Source organism: Pecten maximus, chromosome 15, assembly GCF_902652985.1.
Source record: "Pecten maximus chromosome 15, xPecMax1.1, whole genome shotgun sequence".
Taxonomy (NCBI): domain Eukaryota; kingdom Metazoa; phylum Mollusca; class Bivalvia; order Pectinida; family Pectinidae; genus Pecten; species Pecten maximus.
This window is the reverse complement of record NC_047029.1, coordinates 12,613,325-12,632,461: the sequence shown is the minus strand read 5'-3', so window position 1 is coordinate 12,632,461 and position 19,137 is coordinate 12,613,325. Positions and strand designations below refer to the sequence as shown.

Below are 19,137 nucleotides of genomic sequence, written 5' to 3'. Positions count from 1 at the left end.
TTACCGTGTATTGTATATTTAATTAGATCAGGTGCCCCATCTGTGTAAATGTCTACATCTGTAGGTCATGCTGGTGTTTACTTAAGTCCTAAATCAACCCATTAGTACAAATCTGCTAGTCATCCTGACGTTTTTTTCAGGGGATCGATTTCTTCTCTTCAACAAGATTTCAGTTTCAAAGAATTCATACATCATTTTGTTGTTTTTGTTGCAAAGAGGTCTCCCTTCTTTTAAGAGTTTCAAGTTTCGTGAAATTAAATACATCATTTCACTTAGTAATGATGTATGTCGATCATGTTCTCTGTGTGTTTGGCAAGAGTTAAAACTGAAAACAATAAGTGCACAGCTACAAGACATCTTTTGATAGAATGCAGGTTCTGACGGACCAAACTAGTGTCTCAGCATCTCTCAAAAACATATTACAATTATAATTTAATTGTTAATTAATTGAATAAACCTGTTAAAACTGAAGATAATAAGTGCACAGCTAGCAGACACCACTTGATACAATGCAGGATCCGCATACCAATTAAACCAGACCAGCCAATGGCTTAACATCGCCTACAAACATATTACAATTATAATTAAAGTGTTAGATAATTTAACAAACCTATTTAAGACAATAATTACACCTATTTTGAAATAAAAATCCCAGCACACAAAGCCAGCTGACCTGCATGTCATATCTGAAAGGGGGTTGGGGAGAGGGAGGGGAGGTGGTCGGGGTGGGGATGGGGTTTGGTTTAGGGGAGAAGAGGGGGTCAGGGTAGGGTGGGGTGGGGTGTGGTGGGGTTTAGGGGAGAAGAGGGGGTCAGGGTAGGGTGGGGTGGGGTGGGGTTTAGGGGAGAAGAGGGGGTCAGGGTAGGGTGGGGTGGGGTGGGGTGGGGTTTGGTTTAGGGGAGAAGAGGGGGTCAGGGTGGGGTGGGGTTTAGGTTAAGGGGATAGGAGGTGGGATTGGGTGGGGTGGGGTCTGGGTTAGAAGAGGTGGTCAGGGTGGGATGGGGTGGGTTTGGGTTAGGGGATAGGAGGTGGGATGAGAGGCCTGACATCTTGTGTAACCCATCACTATGGCTCTTATTCAGTCAGATGTTAGGATGCATGCATTCACTGCCCCATACACCCTACCCCCTCCCAAATCCCCACCTCCCACCTCCCATCCCTAACACACACACCTGCCCCAGTGGTGAGGTCAAGGTAGGGGTGTTGGAAGGGAGGGTGATGGGAAGGGCGGATGATGAGGGGTAGTTGATGGGGAGGGGTATTGATGTGAATGGGAGGATAAGGAGAGGGTGTGGTGCGGTGATTGTGTTGGTTAAGAGGGGGAGGGGGTCTGACATATTGTGGTCCCTGTTATGTGGTGGGGAGGAGGTGTTGGTGGAGAGAGAGAGGGGGAGGGGGTCTGACATATTGTGGTCCCTGTTATGTGGTGGGGAGGAGGTGTTGGTGGAGAGAGAGAGGGGGAGGGGGTCTGACATATTGTGGTCCCTGTTATGTGGTGGGGAGGAGGTGTTGGTGGAGAGAGGGGGGGGGTCTGACATATTGTGGTCCCTGTTATGTGGTGGGGAGGAGGTGTTGGTGGAGAGAGAGAGGGGGAGGGGGTCTGACTTATTGTCCATGTTATGTGGTGGGGAGGAGGTGTTGGTGGAGAGAGAGAGGGGGAGGGGGTCTGACATATTGTGGTCCTGTTATGTGGTGGGGAGGAGGTGTTGGTGGAGAGAGGGGGGGGGGTCTGACATATTGTGGTCCCTGTTATGTGGTGGGGAGGAGGTGTTGGTGGAGAGAGAGGGGGGGGGGGGTCTGACTTATTGTCCATGTTATGTGGTGGGGAGGAGGTGTTGGTGGAGAGAGGGGGGAGGGGGTCTGACATATTGTGGTCCCTGTTATGTGGTGGGGAGGAGATGTTGGTGGAGAGAGAGGGGGAGGGGGTCTGACATATTGTGGTCCCTGTTATGTGGTGGGGAGGAGGTGTTGGTGGAGAGAGAGGGGGAGGGGGTCTGACATATTGTGGTCCCTGTTATGTGGTGGGGAAGAGGTGTTGGTGGAGAGAGAGGGGGAGGGGGTCTGACATATTGTGGTCCCTGTTATGTGGTGGGGAGGAGGTGTTGGTGGAGAGAGGGGGAGGGGGTCCGACATATTGTGGTCCTGTTATGTGGTGGGGAGGAGGTGTTGGTGGAGAGAGAGGGGGAGGGGGTCTGACATATTGTGGTCCCTGTTATGTGGTGGGGAGGAGGTGTTGGTGGAGAGAGGGGGGGAGGGGGTCTGACATATTGTGGTCCCTGTTATGTGGTGGGGAGGAGGTGTTGGTGGAGAGAGGAGGGGGAGGGGGTCTGACATATTGTGGTCCCTGTTATGTGGTGGGGAGGAGGTGTTGGTGGAGAGAGAGGGGGAGGGGGTCTGACATATTGTGGTCCCTGTTATGTGGTGGGGAGGAGGATGTTGGTGGAGAGAGAGGGGGAGGGGTCTGACATATTGTGGTCCCTGTTATGTGGTGGGGAGGAGGTGTTGGTGGAGAGAGAGGGGGAGGGGGTCTGACATATTGTGGTCCCTGTTATGTAGGTGGGGAGGAGGTGTTGGTGGAGAGAGAGGGGGAGGGGGTCTGACTTATTGTGGTCCCTGTTATGTGGTGGGGAGGAGGTGTTGGTGGAGAGAGGGGGAGGGGGTCTGACATATTGTGGTCCCTGTTATGTGGTGGGGAGGAGGTGTTGGTGGAGAGAGGGGGAGGGGGTCTGACATATTGTGGTCCCTGTTATGTGGTGGGGAGGAGGTGTTGGTGGAGAGAGAGGGGGAGGGGGTCTGACATATTGTGGTCCCTGTTATGTGGTGGGGAGGAGGTGTTGGTGGAGAGAGAGGGGGAGGGGGTCTGACATATTGTGGTCCCTGTTATGTGGTGGGGAGGAGGTGTTGGTGGAGAGAGAGGGGGAGGGGGTCTGACATATTGTGGTCCTGTTATGTGGTGGGGAGGAGGTGTTGGTGGAGAGAGGGGGAGGGGGTCTGACATATTGTGGTCCTGTTATGTGGTGGGGAGGAGGTGTTGGTGGAGAGAGAGGGGGAGGGGGTCTGACATATTGTGGTCCCTGTTATGTGGTGGGGAGGAGGTGTTGGTGGAGAGAGAGAGGGGGAGGGGGTCTGACATATTGTGGTCCTGTTATGTGGTGGGGAGGAGGTGTTGGTGGAGAGAGAGAGGGGGAGGGGGTCTGACATATTGTGGTCCTGTTATGTGGTGGGGAGGAGGTGTTGGTGGAGAGAGAGGGGGAGGGGGTCTGACATATTGTGGTCCCTGTTATGTGGTGGGGAGGAGGTGTTGGTGGAGAGAGGGGGGGGGGGGGGGGGGTCTGACATATTGTGGTCCTGTTATGTGGTGGGGAGGAGATGTTGGTGGAGAGAGGGGGAGGGGTCTGACATATTGTGGTCCTGTTATGTGGTGGGGAGGAGGTGTTGGTGGAGAGAGGGGGGGGGGGTCTGACATATTGTGGTCCTGTTATGTGGTGGGGAGGAGATGTTGGTGGAGAGAGGGGGGGGGGGTCTGACATATTGTGGTCCCTGTTATGTGGTGGGGAGGAGGTGTTGGTGGAAAGAGGGGGAGGGGTCTGACATATTGTTGTCCTGTTATGTGGTGGGGAGGAGGTGTTGGTGGAGAGAGAGGGGGGGGGGGGGGTCTGACATATTGTGGTCCCTGTTATGTGGTGGGGAGGAGGTGTTGGTGGAGAGAGGGGGAGGGGGTCTGACATATTGTGGTCCTGTTATGTGGTGGGGAGGAGGTGTTGGTGGAGAGAGAGGGGGGGGGGGTCTGACATATTGTGGTCCTGTTATGTGGTGGGGAGGAGGTGTTGGTGGAGAGAGGGGGGGGGGGGGTCTGACATATTGTGGTCCTTGTTATGTGGTGGGGAGGAGGTGTTGGTGGAGAGAGAGAGGGGGTCTGACATATTGTGGTCCTTGTTATGTGGTCTGAACACTCGCTCATGTATCTTTAAATTTCGACAAAAAATCCCAAATCGAAAACTCCATACACTAACTAAATTTCTATTGATTCTCATTGGCATATAAATTACAAAACAACAAGTATTCATTATTCATTTCATATTTTCTATTATTGAACAATTTCCATGAAGCAAATTTAAAGTTTGGTTCTACGCAAACCGAGACAAATGGTTTGGTTACACTTACAGTGTTTGAGGCTTTTTCCTCCAATGTTCATAACTGTCATTAAATATTTCCACATTTTCCTACAAAATGTACGAGTAAATGCAAAGCTTCATTGATTATACAGTACAGAAAGTATAGAATTTAAAACAGATAACATAAAGACTCCGATTCTTTGAAATTCAATCAAGACACCGATACGATACAACTAAGAGAACGGAGCCATTTATTTTGTTTTACAAGGCCAATTTGAATCATTTGTGGTCGTACATCTTTCTATTATTTTTCAAAATTCTACATACATTGACTATGATCGATATTGAAACTCTCTATTAGAGCAGCACAGTAGGAATTTAAATTAAAAGAACGTCAATAAAAATGTCTTTTAATCCGATTTAAATTTGACATACAACAAGAGTGTATTTCAAGTACCTTGCGTGCAACTGTCAGAAGGTTTTCACCAATCCAATTTTCATTTCATGTTCCTGAAATTGTTTCCACTTTTGTTTCCTACAGAGTCAGAGCTGGTACAGGAAATGGATTCGAGTTAAATACGATTATCAAAATGTCATCGAGGGGTAGAATACGATTAAACTTTTTTTATTCTAACATAAAAGAAACTTTTAAAACATATTTTTTTTTTATTTATATTTCTTTTTGTGTAGTCGAAAATTGTGCTCAAGGTACATGTTCAAATTTCCATGCCATGACTTCCGAGTAAATAGGGAAGTATTCCGTGTGATAAACCTTGGGCATCCTAGCGTACACAGCCTTTCAAAGCCCCCACAGCACACTTACTACACTGCGACAACACAGAAACTGACACAACACCGACTTTCTCCGATTCATCTACTTCAACACTTTAAAATCTACATCTTTGGACTGAACTTCCTACGACAAAGTCAAAGTATGACTATTACTATAGAAAAGCATATCACGATGATTTAAAAAAAGAAATAAATTATCAGTCATTTTAGACAGACTTCATTCATTTATATAAATATTCATGCATCAAATGATAATAATCATTTTAACCTAAGACTAGCTATTTGAAAAAAGAAATGTTCAGCTAATTGGTATTGAGTAGCCTCAGATTATGTGTAAACTTACATGACATGCATTGATATTCTAGATTTCCCATTGCAAGTGTGTAAGCTGGAATTGTTTGAAACTGAACCCTGAGGGCTGTTATTGTTCAGGCAGCAATTACCCAATGATATCAGTATAGAGTAGCTCATTAATTATGCATAAATATGTCATGCATCATATTGGTAATCTAACTAGAAGGAGGCCTGTCATTATGTATTTAAATACCATATCTTATAGGGGAATGAGGCTATTTTTAGGGTAATTACTGTATGGAAACACAAAACTTAATATACGGCTGGAGCCTCTTTGTAGTTCACAACTTTTCATGTTCAGACATAGAGAATGTTGACTATAGACAAAAAATAACGTATTGTTACCTCTTAGACAAGAGAGCAACAAAGGGCAGTAACTCTAAAGGTAAGGGCATAACGTGCATTGCTTTAGTGTACTCTGCAAGAGAGAATGGTACTGCCCCAATACTAGGATATGTGTAGTTTGTACTGTTGAAGAACAGGCAAAAACACAATCCTGCTGAGTGCCGCGACAGGAATCGAACCCGGTGGGTCTCGGTCTTGATAAGCCATGGCTCTGCTTCCTGAGGCAAAGAAGCATGCTTTGTCAGCTGAGTGACAGAGACCCTATTTAACACTATATACAAGCCACACTGACCCATTCCTTTTACACTAGTACTCCCTCTGTTTTTATGAGATTTACCCAAATCTCAACCCGAGATTCACAATACCACCTCCGAAAGATTTCACATGTGCGAAAGAACAAGCAATAACACATTCCTGCTAAGTGATTGACTGACTAACAGAAAATAGACAGACAATAGACAGACAATAGACAGACAATAGACAGACAGACATAAACAGACAATAGACAGACAGACATACAGACAGACAATAGAGAGACAGACAATAGACATACAGACAATAGACAGACAGACAATAGACAGACACCAGACAGACAACAGACAGACAACAGACGGACAATAGACAGACACACTGAGTGACATGAAAGTCTGACCAATGGCGGTAAATCTATCTTCTCGGTGAGTTGGACCAGTAGAGGATAAGATAAGACAGAAATACTAAGTATGATGCTATACAGTAATCAGGAAACCACACAAAACATTCATAGGTCATGAGAGATCAGGCCAAATAAACCATGAAAGTAGGAACGGTGGACAGGTCAACGCACAATTCTCAATGTCTCTGGTTTTCTTGAGTTAGCTGGATTAGCAACCACAAAAACAATATAGGAAAACAAAATGGGAAAGAAATCTCTGAGATTTCCTGTTAAGAAGGCTTCCCTTATGAGGCCTTCAGATAGCCATATATATCACAACATCAGATCAAAGAGTAATTGGTAATTCTGGGGGATATTAAACTTGTAAGTAATGTGGCTCAGGATCATAGTAATATTTCTGTACAACAAGCCTCAGAATAATTCTTCATCAGATGGATAAGGAAATAATTTATTTTTAAACATTGACCTCTTACCAATTCCATTGTATGGTGTTAAAGTGCCATTAAGTACACACCATTACAGAATATTATGGTGACTAAACCAGAAATAAACAGGAAGTTTTAGGATGGTCATTCTATCAGAGATAGCACCAGCTGTTCTCACTTCTTTGGGTACAGAATTAGGTCAAACACTAGACTGTTCTACTCCCCTCCAATCCTGTCTCTCAGAACACCAGTATCATGTTCCAGCTCTACATCCTCTCAAAAAAAAAAGAATTAAGTTAAAAGGTTAGAAACTCAAGCTTAGTGAAAAGGTGAGACACTTTAGTCCAGTAAAAAAGGTGAGAAACTCTAGTCAAGTAAAAAGGTGAGAAACTCTAGTCAAGTAAAAAGGTGAGAAACTCAAGCTCAGTAAAAAGGTAAGAATCTTTAGTCCAGTAAAAATGTGAGAAACTCTAGTGCAGTGAAAAGGTGAGAAACTTTAGCCCAGTAAACATGTGAGAAACTTTAGCCCAGTGAAAAGGTGAGAAACTTTAGCCCAGTAAAAATGTGAGAAACTTTAGCCCAGTGAAAATGTGAGAAACTTTAGCCCAGGCAAAAGGTGTTTTCTTCTCGTGATTATAGATTTTCTAACATACCCTGCTTAACAGCTGGGAGTTCCCCGGGAGTTCTATAAGGATATCTACATACTTTAGCAATCACAGATAATTTTTTACAAATCTGTCATTTTGATCTATAATCTAATTGCATATTTTATGTTTTGTACCAGATTACAGTTACAAACTACCCAGTGTTGTACACAAAAATCCAATTTCCAAACTCCATCACGAAATGAATGTATTCCCTGTTTACTGACACGTTGAAGAAATAACCCTTTGTGTGCCTCTCCCTTCACTTTTCCTGAATGGGAGAAAAAAGGGGAGAAAAAGTCAACTTTCCAAGTGTCCAGGCAGATCTTTGAATATATCGACATACACACTTCATGTCAACAATACATGTCATAAGTTATCTCACGCTCAGAATCACTGGTTTCATTTGGCTCCAGCGGACGGTTAGGGCTTCAAATACCGTTCAATTATTCAACTAGCATTCAATGATGAAAATTGAGCAAGAAAAAACAAGAAGGATTGGCAGATTCATTAGTTACACATTCTTTGGTGAATTATCTAAATCACAACAATATCACAATTAGGGAGCCTTCGCTCCGGAGACAATGTGGAACGGTTATGATTGGTATCGAGATGATAAATACATGTTTCTCGTACAAATAACAAAATGTCCGGAATTACCATGAAATTTTCACAGGAGAAAATGTTTACTTTCTGTTATATATCCCCATAAACAATACAGTGTATTTCCTTTGAACCACAGCTTTCCTTTAATTACTAGATAACATATCAGTTTTTGAAATCAGGATGTATTTCTGTATTTTATAAGTTAAATCATTATGTGTTTATCTGACATGGTCTAACTCTGACATCCAGACTTACATTAAGGCTGTATGCTACATTAATGTGACAATCAGGAGACATAGGTTGTGTGACAAGGAGACTTAAGGCTGTATGCTACATTAACGTGACAATCAGGAGACATAGGTTGTGTGACAAGGAGACTTAAGGCTGTATGCTACATTAATGTAACAATCAGGAGACATAGGTTGTGTGACAAGGAGACTTAAGGCTGTATGTTACATTAATGTAACAATCAGGAGACATAGGTTGTGTGACAAGGAGACTTAAGGCTGTATGTTACATTAATGTAACAATCAGGAGACATCGGTTGTGTGACAAAGAGACTTAAGGCTGTATGCTACATTAATGTGACAATCAGGAGACATAGGTTGTGTGACAAGGAGACTTAAGGCTGTATGTTACATTAATGTAACAATCAGGAGACATAGGTTGTGTGACAAGGAGACTTAAGGCTGTATGTTACATTAATGTAACAATCAGGAGACATAGGTTGTGTGACAAGGAGACTTAAGGCTGTATGTTACATTAATGTGACAATCAGGAGACATAGGTTGTGTGACAAGGAGACTTAAGGCTGTATGTTACATTAATGTGACAATCAGGAGACATAGGTTGTGTGACAAGGAGACTTAAGGCTGTATGTTACATTACGGTGACAATCAGGAGACATAGGTTGTGTGACAAGGAGACTTAAGGCTGTATGTTACATTAATGTAACAATCAGGAGACATGGGTTGTGTGACAAAGAGACTTAAGGCTGTATGCTACATTAATGTGACAATCAGGAGACATAGGTTGTGTGACAAGGAGACTTAAGGCTGTATGCTACATTAATGTGACAATCAGGAGACATAGGTTGTGTGACAAAGAGACTTAAGGCTGTATGCTACATTAATGTGACAATCAGGAGACATAGGTTGTGTGACAAAGAGACTTAAGGCTGTATGCTACATTAATGTAACAATCAGGAGACATAGGTTGTGTGACAAGGAGACTTAAGGCTGTATGCTACATTAATGTAACAATCAGGAGACATAGGTTGTGTGACAAGGAGACTTAAGGCTGTATGTTACATTAATGTGACAATCAGGAGACATAGGTTGTGTGACAAAGAGACTTAAGGCTGTATGTTACATTAATGTGACAATCAGGAGACATAGGTTGTGTGACAAAGAGACTTAAGGCTGTATGCTACATTAATGTAACATGGAGACTTAAAGCTGTTATTGTTACATTACTGTAACATGGAGACTTATAAGGCTGTATGTTTTATTTAACTGTGACACTTAAGACTTAAGGCAGTATGCTACATTACTGTAACATGGAGACTTATAAGGCTGTATGTTACATTTAACTGTGACATTGGAGACTTAAGGCTGTATGTTACATTTAACTGTGACATTGGAGACTTAAGGCTGTATGTTACATAACTGAAACATGGAAACTTCAGACTGTATGCTACATTTCTGTAACATGATCACTTAAGGCCTTGATAATTACCTCCAGACCACTGTTCTCCAGGAGACAGAAAGATTATAAAGTGTCAACTTTTTTTTTTTCAAATATGAATTATAAGATAGTTGTATAAATATATCAGAAAAGGATTTTTTTTTTAATTAATACAAAACTTACTTACATTATTTTGTATTGTAGTTGATTAAAAGCCTTAACTACTTTAACATTGCAAAAACACAAAACATGGAATACACATTTATATAATTCCAATTGATCACACAGTGACAGGTATGGCAGATGGTCTTGAATTTTATTGCTAAATTTGACTTTGTGTAATTAAAATTTATTGAGGTGCCAACCGAACATCTTGGCTATATCTATGGTTTCCATATATCATTTGAACTTTCCCAAAAGGAAATAACTTCAGTGACATTTACTTCAAAGGAAATGAAAATAGTAATTCTTGTACATGCAAGAGAACGACTTATCAAAGTATAACGCTCCAAGTTTTACACCACCTAAATATAGATTTATATATACAGGAAATTAGGCTGGAAACATCGCCATGGTAACTTACGCCAAAGGCTATTATCAACCGCTTTTCAAGTATCCCTAATAATAACACTGATGTAATAATAAATTGTAAGAATCCATGAAACGGCTCTTCAGGAATTATGAAATATGGCTTCGTCTGTGTCCTGTTTGTATCATAGGGAAAAAGCACAAACAATGTTGTGTTGTATCTGTTTTGGCTTTCATACACAATAACGTGTGTATACAGACACACAAAAACATCTGTGTGTACAGAAACACAATAACATCTGTGTGTATACGGACACACAAAAACATCTGTGTGTACAAAGTATACACACACAATAACATCTGTGTGTACAGACACACAATAACATCTGTGTGTACAAAGTATACACACACAATAACATCTGTGTGTACAGACACACAATAACATCTGTGTGTACAGAAACACAATAACATCTGTGTGTACAGAAACACAATAACATCTGTGTGTACAAAGTATACACACACACAATACCATCTGTGTGTACAAAGTATACACACACACAATAACATCTGTGTGTACAAAGTATACACACACACACAATAACATCTATGTGTACAAAGTATACACACACACAACAACACATGTGTGTACAAAGTATACACACACAACAACACATGTGTGTACAAAGTATACACACACACAATAACATCTGTTTGTACAAATTGAAGACACATAATACTTTCCATTTATTCATATTTAAGCATAGTTAATAGATAAATCTGCTAGTGATACAAAATGCAATTTCTTTGAAGAATAAACTGATAACAACCATATTTAATGCCCCGGTCCAGATCTATGGGATGCATTAATTGATGTAAGATTTTTACCAATCTGATTAAAATCATATTTTAAACTATTATTATCGTTTCCGCTGACATAGCAGAGTAAAGTTTACAGAAAGGGAGGGCAGATCAAGATATGATTTTTTACCAGTGTCTGACACGTAAATATTTATATCTGTTACTTTCCCATACCAAAAAAAGGTACAAAAAAGTTATACTTTTTTAGGTACAAAAAAGTTATAACTTTTGATGCTAGATTGGAACCATGTTTAAACAGCGGTTCCAATCTAGTACTAAAAAGTTATAACTTTTGATAACTTTTCTGTACCTAAAAAAAGTTATAACTTTTATTAGGTACAAAAAAGGTATAAAAAAGGTACAAAAAAGGTATAAAAAAGTTACATTTCACACAAAAATAGGTATAATTTAGGTACTATAAAGTTAAAAAAAAGTTATAACTTTTTCTAGGTACTAAAAAGGTACAGAAAAGGTATGAAAAAGGTACAAAAAAGTTATAACTTTTTCTAGGTACTAAAAAGGTACAGAAAAGGTATGAAAAAGGTACAAAAAAGTTATAACTTTTTCTAGGTACTAAAAAGTTAAAAAAAAATTATAACTTTTTCTAGGTACTAAAAAGTTACAAAAAAGGTACTAAAAAGGTACAGAAAAGGTATAAAAAAGGTACAAAAAAGTTATAACTTTTTCTAGGTACTAAAAAGTTAAAAAAAAGTTATAACTTTTTCTAGGTACTATAAAGGTATGAAAAAGGTACAAAAAAGTTATAACTTTTTCTAGGTACTAAAAAGTTACAAAAAAGGTACTAAAAAGGTATGAAAAAGGTACTGAAAAGGTACAAAAAAGGTATAGAAAAGTTACAGAAAAAGTATGGAAAAGGTACAGAAAAATATAAAAAGATTTTGCTTCAGAATGTTTTTTATCCAGAAATATACTTATTAAATACATGTCTTCTAGACCAATAAATTACTATTCATAAAAACATCACGGAAATCTCCTTTCACTTTGCACATTTTCTTGAAAGACTAACAAAAGCACTATTTTTCGTCCTCATGGAAAGCTTTATTTCGAATAACAGATTCCTTCCATGGATGAACGCAGCAGTCATGTACTATTACACTGTCATACTCCTGCTCCTGTACAAGGCATTATCCACTTTGTTTCTCTAGTATATATTATAACTACCGTTTAATGTAAACATAAAACCAACATGTCATCAAGAATTAAGTATTTTTACTGCATAACACAGCACTCTAACCGGACTGTTATTAATACACATTGTATTGTATACTATATAAAATGTGTTAGCTGTTTGAGGCATTGTTACACAGGAAAGAAAAAAGTCTGAAATAATGTAAATGTTCCTCTTCTGGGATCCTTTCCTTGAGATTTGACTGACAATACTGCAAGAACACTGATTTTTCCAGGAGCTGATCAGGGTTCTTCTTGGGATTGACACTCTAAAGTCCATCAAAAAGAAAAGAAAACAAAACAGTTAGTGATCTATTTACATATTGTAACTCTGGTTTCGGTGTAATAACTTAATAACTAGGACAGGCTGAGAGTTAATTGGGTTATTATAATTTATTAACTAGAACACTGAAAATTTAAAGGACCCCATCAATTTCATCATGAGGCAATAAATAATATATATCTCCCATAATCATCAAGAACCCATCTGCCTAAATCACCGAGTAATATTGGTTGGAATTATATTGAAACAAAATCTGACCTTGGCCTTTGACCAAGTGACCTTGACCTTTGGTCAATTGACTCCATGCATTATTATAATGTTTAATTCTGACCAACTTTGCTTTAGCCTTGAAACAAAATATTTAATCAGTGAAAAAACGCAAAATTTGACCTTGACCTTGTCAGTTTACACCTAGTTTAATTCCAACTAAATTTGCTTCATCATGCCAAAACAAAATATTGATGAAAAGAAAAAAAAATTACATTGACCTTTCAATCTAATGACCTTCATGAGCTTTGACCCTGGGTTTTGACATAATTTTGTGAACTGTACCTGGCCCATTTTGTGTAAATTTGTCAATAAATTCTAGAATTATTAGACAGCAGCAAAATTAGAGGGCTGGGAGACAGAGGTAATTACTATAGGCTAACAAACACAACTTATCATGTCAAATCAAAAAGAAGATACCCCCAGAGATATCATGTAATTGTATGATTATTATATAAATATCAATTTTATATACCTGGTATATCATATATACAAGACTGTTCTTTAGCCTAAGAAGGAAGAGAAAAGTGATTCCCAAATAAGGAATCGCTTTTCTCTTCTTCTAGATCTTATTAATTTGAAAGCAGAAGCCTAAAATGTTTCTTTTGAATAAGATCCATAAATAACTTTCTGAGAAACTTCAAAATTATAAAATTCAAAATGACAGCCTGTAAGCCATCTTGCATTGCATACAAGCTAATATATTGGGGGCGGGGATGATCAACTTAAAAGGGAAACTGATGGTGAAAGTAATCAATGTGTGTTAATTCAGCAATAAAACATTTTAAATGAATTCACATAAAATAAAAGAAGAAAGATTCTTCTCAAATTTTCCAATGGTCTAGATCTATGTATAATAAATAAAATGTGCTAAAATTGTATATAGATTTTACTTTGTAGATCTATTTTAAATACTTTGACAAATTTTCAATTAGGACTTTATTTTATTGGATTTCCTTGAAATTTCACGCACACAACAAGTAACAATCCCTCTCATTTCTATATATATTTAATTTACCGTAGCCGATTCCGTAGATATTAATTGCGTGTTAATTACATTTAAAAAAAATAGTGTTGTGCGTATAATTAGGAATAAAGAACAAAATGTTCATACTTACCATAAATTATGGTGCATATATTCGTCTATTTCAGTAAAAAATAGTAACAAATGTACGGGAAAACATGAAAAAAATTATCAGGTAAAATAGCTGACGAATTATTGCCTACACCCCAATATATAGTGTATCGAATTTCAAGAAAATCCATTGAAAAACGAAGTATATTATATATACTTTGGGACGTTCATACCAAACGACATAAACGAAGAACGTGTATGGCCACATATATGTGTGAATCCATTTTAAATATATCATAATATTGACCCGGAATGTGAAGGTGAAGGATTAAAAAATAATCACTTGGCAAGCAAATTAAACTTACGATTGAAAGATGCAACATTTATAAATCGGCTGTGCGTAGGGGGCGGGTGGTCCGAGGATCATGAATGCTGGTGAATTTAGTCCTGAAACATGAAGTATTTCATATGAACATATTCACTCAATGTTGTTTAATGTATGACGATCGCGAGAGCGACAAAATCTGCGATTCGAAGACAAATAAGAACATATAACTTACCCTGATTTCATGTTGTCCGATAATTCAGTGTTTGCCGGTGAAAGGGGTATCATAAGTCGCCAAAAGCTAGACGAAATTTGATATTCTGTTCCCAGTTTGTCGATTGTATTCCGTGAGTGGGGAAATTAAATGTCGCCAATATATACTGTATATATAACGTGATTTTGTTCTAGGCCTAAGCTTTCATCACGTTTCCGTAAACAAACAAAATGGCCGCCACTTGTAATACAAATCTCCCGCTAAACTGAAGGGAGCGCCGCCTGGCGGTGGGTATACATGTGTACAGTAGGGCCAAGTGAACGAAGAAGAAAAATGTCGAATAAAGTTATTAGGCCGCCTACGATATCATGAGAAATCCTATCGATATTATTATATATATATTTTTTAGTTGTTGTTATATATTTTTATTTAATTATTATTATGATTACTGCAACATCGTACTCTTTCACAGTGCACATGATGGCACACATGCTAAGTGTCTGTACAGAGAAACTAACGTGTCATATGTTCGGTTATATTCTTGATACCGATAATATTGTGCACAGGTGAGATACCCAGGTAAACTGGCCAATGCAACAAATCATAGGCAGTCAGGCATGACAACGATGTAACTAATTAATTAACGCCCCAGGACACCGCTATGTCAGCAGGTGAACTGGACACTCCTCAGGTACACAGGTATTTACAAAATTCAATGAGTTCGGTACAGTAGACTGCCGCTAATTATATTCTAATTGATGCCCCGAGGATGAGGTCTTCGGTGATCAGCTTGTGTCTGATGGGGTCGGTTAACTTTTGGTGCGTGGTCCCACTTTTCGTGAGGTAGCCTACACACATGATGTGCACGTTTCAGTAACAGCACTAGGCTACTGTAATGCTACGAGATCAATTCTCCTGCAGATGTCCTTTGTGAATAATCTGACGATCTGGCTTATAGATAGATGACCAATTGATTGTTTTGTTTAATGTGTTCACTGACAAAACATCGTGTGCGCTGTTTTCAGATTAAAATGTTTATTGCAATTTACGTCATATCGAGATCATAAAAACGCTTTACTTATATGGAGTTAAATCAAAGCGTCTGAGAGTTTGGACGATCAAAATGACACAAGTGTTACACACGTGTGTTTGTTTACCGCTGGAGTTTGTGTCCAATGCGGCATAATTGTGCATGCTACTACAAGATTTAATGTCAAAAGCGCAAACATCCAGAAAATATGCGATGTACTGACAAAGACCATGCTATATTAATCCCATTGGGATGAATGAAGCTTGGGTTTTCCGGAAAATATTTTTGTGGGTGAGCGACCCATCGTCCCACGTGAAGTAAATTATATCATCATGTTCTATGTACGTACGTTTATGAACGTCTGTGTTGGGATTAACGAACTGCTTATCTTTTATAACAACTGAGTTTGTTCATGTCGTGACTTATCAATGCTAAGTTGTAATTATTCACGTCCTCTGAGCAATGATTGGTCCACTGAGATAAAAAGATAAACTTTAAAAAAAACTGCCCCCCCCCCCCAAAAAAAAAACGCATTTCAAGGGTGTGAATATTGTACTAAAAATGCAATAAATTAAAAGTGAATACCTTTTTAGCCCACCATCATCAGATGGTGGGCTATTCAAATCGCCCTGCGTCCGTGGTCCGTCCGTCCGTCCCTCCGTCCGTCCGTAAACAATTCTTGTTATCGCTATTTCTGAGAAAGTACTGAAGGGATCTTTCTCAAATTTCATATGTAGGTTCTCCTTGGTGCCTAGTTATGCATATTGCATTTTGGGACCGATCGGATTACAACATGGCCGACAGGCAGCCATCTTGGATTTTGTCAATTGAAGTTTGTTATCGCTATTTCTGAGAAAGTACTAAAGGGATCTTTTTCAAATTTCATATGTAGGTTCCCCTTGGTGCCTAGTTACGCATATTGCATTTTGGGACCGATCGGGAAACAACATGGCTGACAGGCAGCCATCTTGGATTTTGACAATTGAAGTTTGGTATCGCTATTTCTGAGAAAGTACTGAAGGGATCTTTCTCAAATTTCATATGTAGGTTCCCCTTGGTGCCTTGTTATGCATATTGCATTTTGGGACCGATCACCAAATAACATGGCCGACAGGCAGCCATCTTGGATTTTAACAATTGAAGTTTGTTATCGCTTTTTCTGAGGAAGTACTGAAGAGATCTTTCTCAAATTTCATATGTAGGTTCCCCTTGGTGCTTAGTTATGCATATCGTATTTTGGAACCGATCAGAAAACAACATGGCCGACAGGCAGCCATCTTGGATTTTGACAATTGAAGTTTGTTATCGCTATTTCTGAGAAAGTACTAAAGGGATCTTTCTCAAATTTCATATGTAGGTTCCCCTTGGTGCCTAGTTATGCATATTGCATTTTGGAACCGATCAGAAAACAACATGGCCGACAGGCAGCCATCTTGGATTTTGACAATTGAAGTTTGTTATCGCTATTTCTGAGAAAGTACTAAAGGGATCTTTCTCAAATTTCATATGTAGGTTCCCCTTGGTGCCTAGTTATGCATATTGCATTTTGGAACCGATTGGAAAACAAGATGGCCGACAGGCAGCCATCTTGGATTTTGACAATTGAAGTTTGGTATCGAGATTTCTCAGAAAGAACTGAAGGAATCTTTCTCAATTTTCATATGTAGGTTCTCCTTGGTCCGTCGTATTGCATTTTTGGACCAATCTGAAAACATTGTCGACAGACAACCATTATAGCCAAATCTCAAATTTCATATATAAGTTTCCCTTGTTTAAAAAGCACTGGAGGGATGTTTCTCAATTTATACAGATTAGTAAGAGGAAGGGAAAAAAAGAGAAAAGATCAATCTAACATGGAACCTATGAAGATCATTCAATGGTGGGCGCCAAGATCCCTCTAGGATCTCTTGTTTAATTTTAAATCTATATGTATGTTATTTATCAAAATATTTTTGATGCCTCTCTGGAATGAAAAAATTATCTATGCATGGACAATTCAACACACATTTCGGATTCCAATCACCTGTTACCTAGCTTACCTGTCGTTGAGGTCTTCTAAAGGCGATTCGCCTCTCTGACCCATCACAAATTCCCTACAGTTCACTGATAATTGTATTTTAATCAATTGTATGTACATTATGAAATTAAGATTTCCATTTAAATGGGGATTGAGCTTATATTGATTGAATTACCTGTAATAGAATTTCACTGTCACTGTCTTGTATAATTATTTGTGATTACATTTACAGTAATTATTATGTGTCATAAGCAAACATAAGATTTATTTAGTAATCTTATGGTTGTCCAGAAAAGATACAGACAAGTTTTGCTAAAAATAATCAGTCTTTTAAGATGTTGTAAATTTTTCTAAGTCCAGAAAAGGTACAAAAAAGTTATACCCGAAATTTTCAAAGTCCAGAAAAGGTACAAAAAAGTTATACATGCAATTTTCTAAGTCCAGCAAAGTTTTGCTAAAATTAATCAATCTTTTCAGATGTTGTAAATATTTTCTAAGTCCAGAAAAGGTACAAAAAAGGTATACCTCAAATTTTCAAAGTCCAGAAAAGGTACAAAAAAGTTATACCTCAAATTTTCAAAGTCCAGAAAAGTTACACAAAGTTATACATGAAATTTTCTAAGTCCAGAAAAGGTACAAAAAAGTTATACCTCAAATTTTCTAAGTCTAGAAAGGTACAAAAAAGTTACATCTAAAATTGTCTAAGTCCAAAAAAGTTATCAAAAGTTACATTCATAAATTTTAAGTTTTCAAAAAGGTACAAAAAAGTTATAACTTTTTTGTACCTTTTGAAAAAGGTACAGAAAAGGTACTAAAAAGGTACTAAAAAGTTATAACTTTTTATACCTTTTTTTGGTATGGGTTAACACAGTATAAACACCACGAAAATTTAACGTAATTTTGCACAAGCTTCAAGAAAAAAACATGAAAGGAAGGTTAAAAAGAAAATACCTACTTAATATCCCACAAACAGCTCACAGGAAGTGGAAAATGGTGTCTCGGAGTGTGATAATGGGATAAAGCTCACCCCTCTTCCTGTCCGGTAATCCTATCCCCCAATCAATGACGGACCTTCACACCAGTGTGTCAGAGCTATAGGCACGGACACAAAGACCGCTCTAATCCACTCCCCACTACAATCATTGACCAACACAATCTAACAATGTACTGATGACCAAAGCCTGAAGTGGACAAGTCAGAGATGGTCAGTCTTGACCAGCTGATAAGGGTATGTTATCATGGTGATCATCCAACCGATTATAAACAGTCAAAGATGGATTAGTGGAAGAAAAGGTCCCTGGGGTCTGTATCTAGTTAATGTGGGTTACACATTACCGAAATTCTAATGTTAAAGTTTGGAGGCTTCAAGGACTCAATTATCAAATATAAGAGTCAATTAAATCGCACTGTTACATTGATTAAGAAATACAGAGGGGCCAAAGTTATGGGATACTTAGAGATTCAAGTCCCAGTGAAATAAAGAGGTTTCAAGGGCCTGCACCAATGACTAATTGTTATTGAATTAAACTGTGGGCGTTAGAAAAATAAGGAGATTTCAGAACCAATATCACAGGGGTAATTTAGATGTTTATAAAATTACCATAGAGCCAGCATGGAATTTGCAGTGTCATAGACCTTAATTAAAAGATAACATAAGTAAAATATATTGTTTAGATCTAAAACCAATGATATCCCTCGAAACACAAGGATGTACATAACACAATATTAAA

General features: G+C 38.7%; 1 protein-coding gene across 1 annotated transcript in view; it reads right to left on the bottom strand.

The window, feature by feature from the left end:
- LOC117343882 (myoblast growth factor receptor egl-15-like) overlaps positions 1-18,540 on the bottom strand; it is a 130,356-nt gene extending 111,816 nt beyond the window's left edge. The window contains exon 1 of the mRNA XM_033906429.1: positions 18,363-18,540. The gene's annotated coding sequence lies outside the window, so the exon portion shown is untranslated. The remainder of the gene's footprint in view (positions 1-18,362) is intronic.
- Positions 18,541-19,137: the final 597 nt, after the last annotated feature.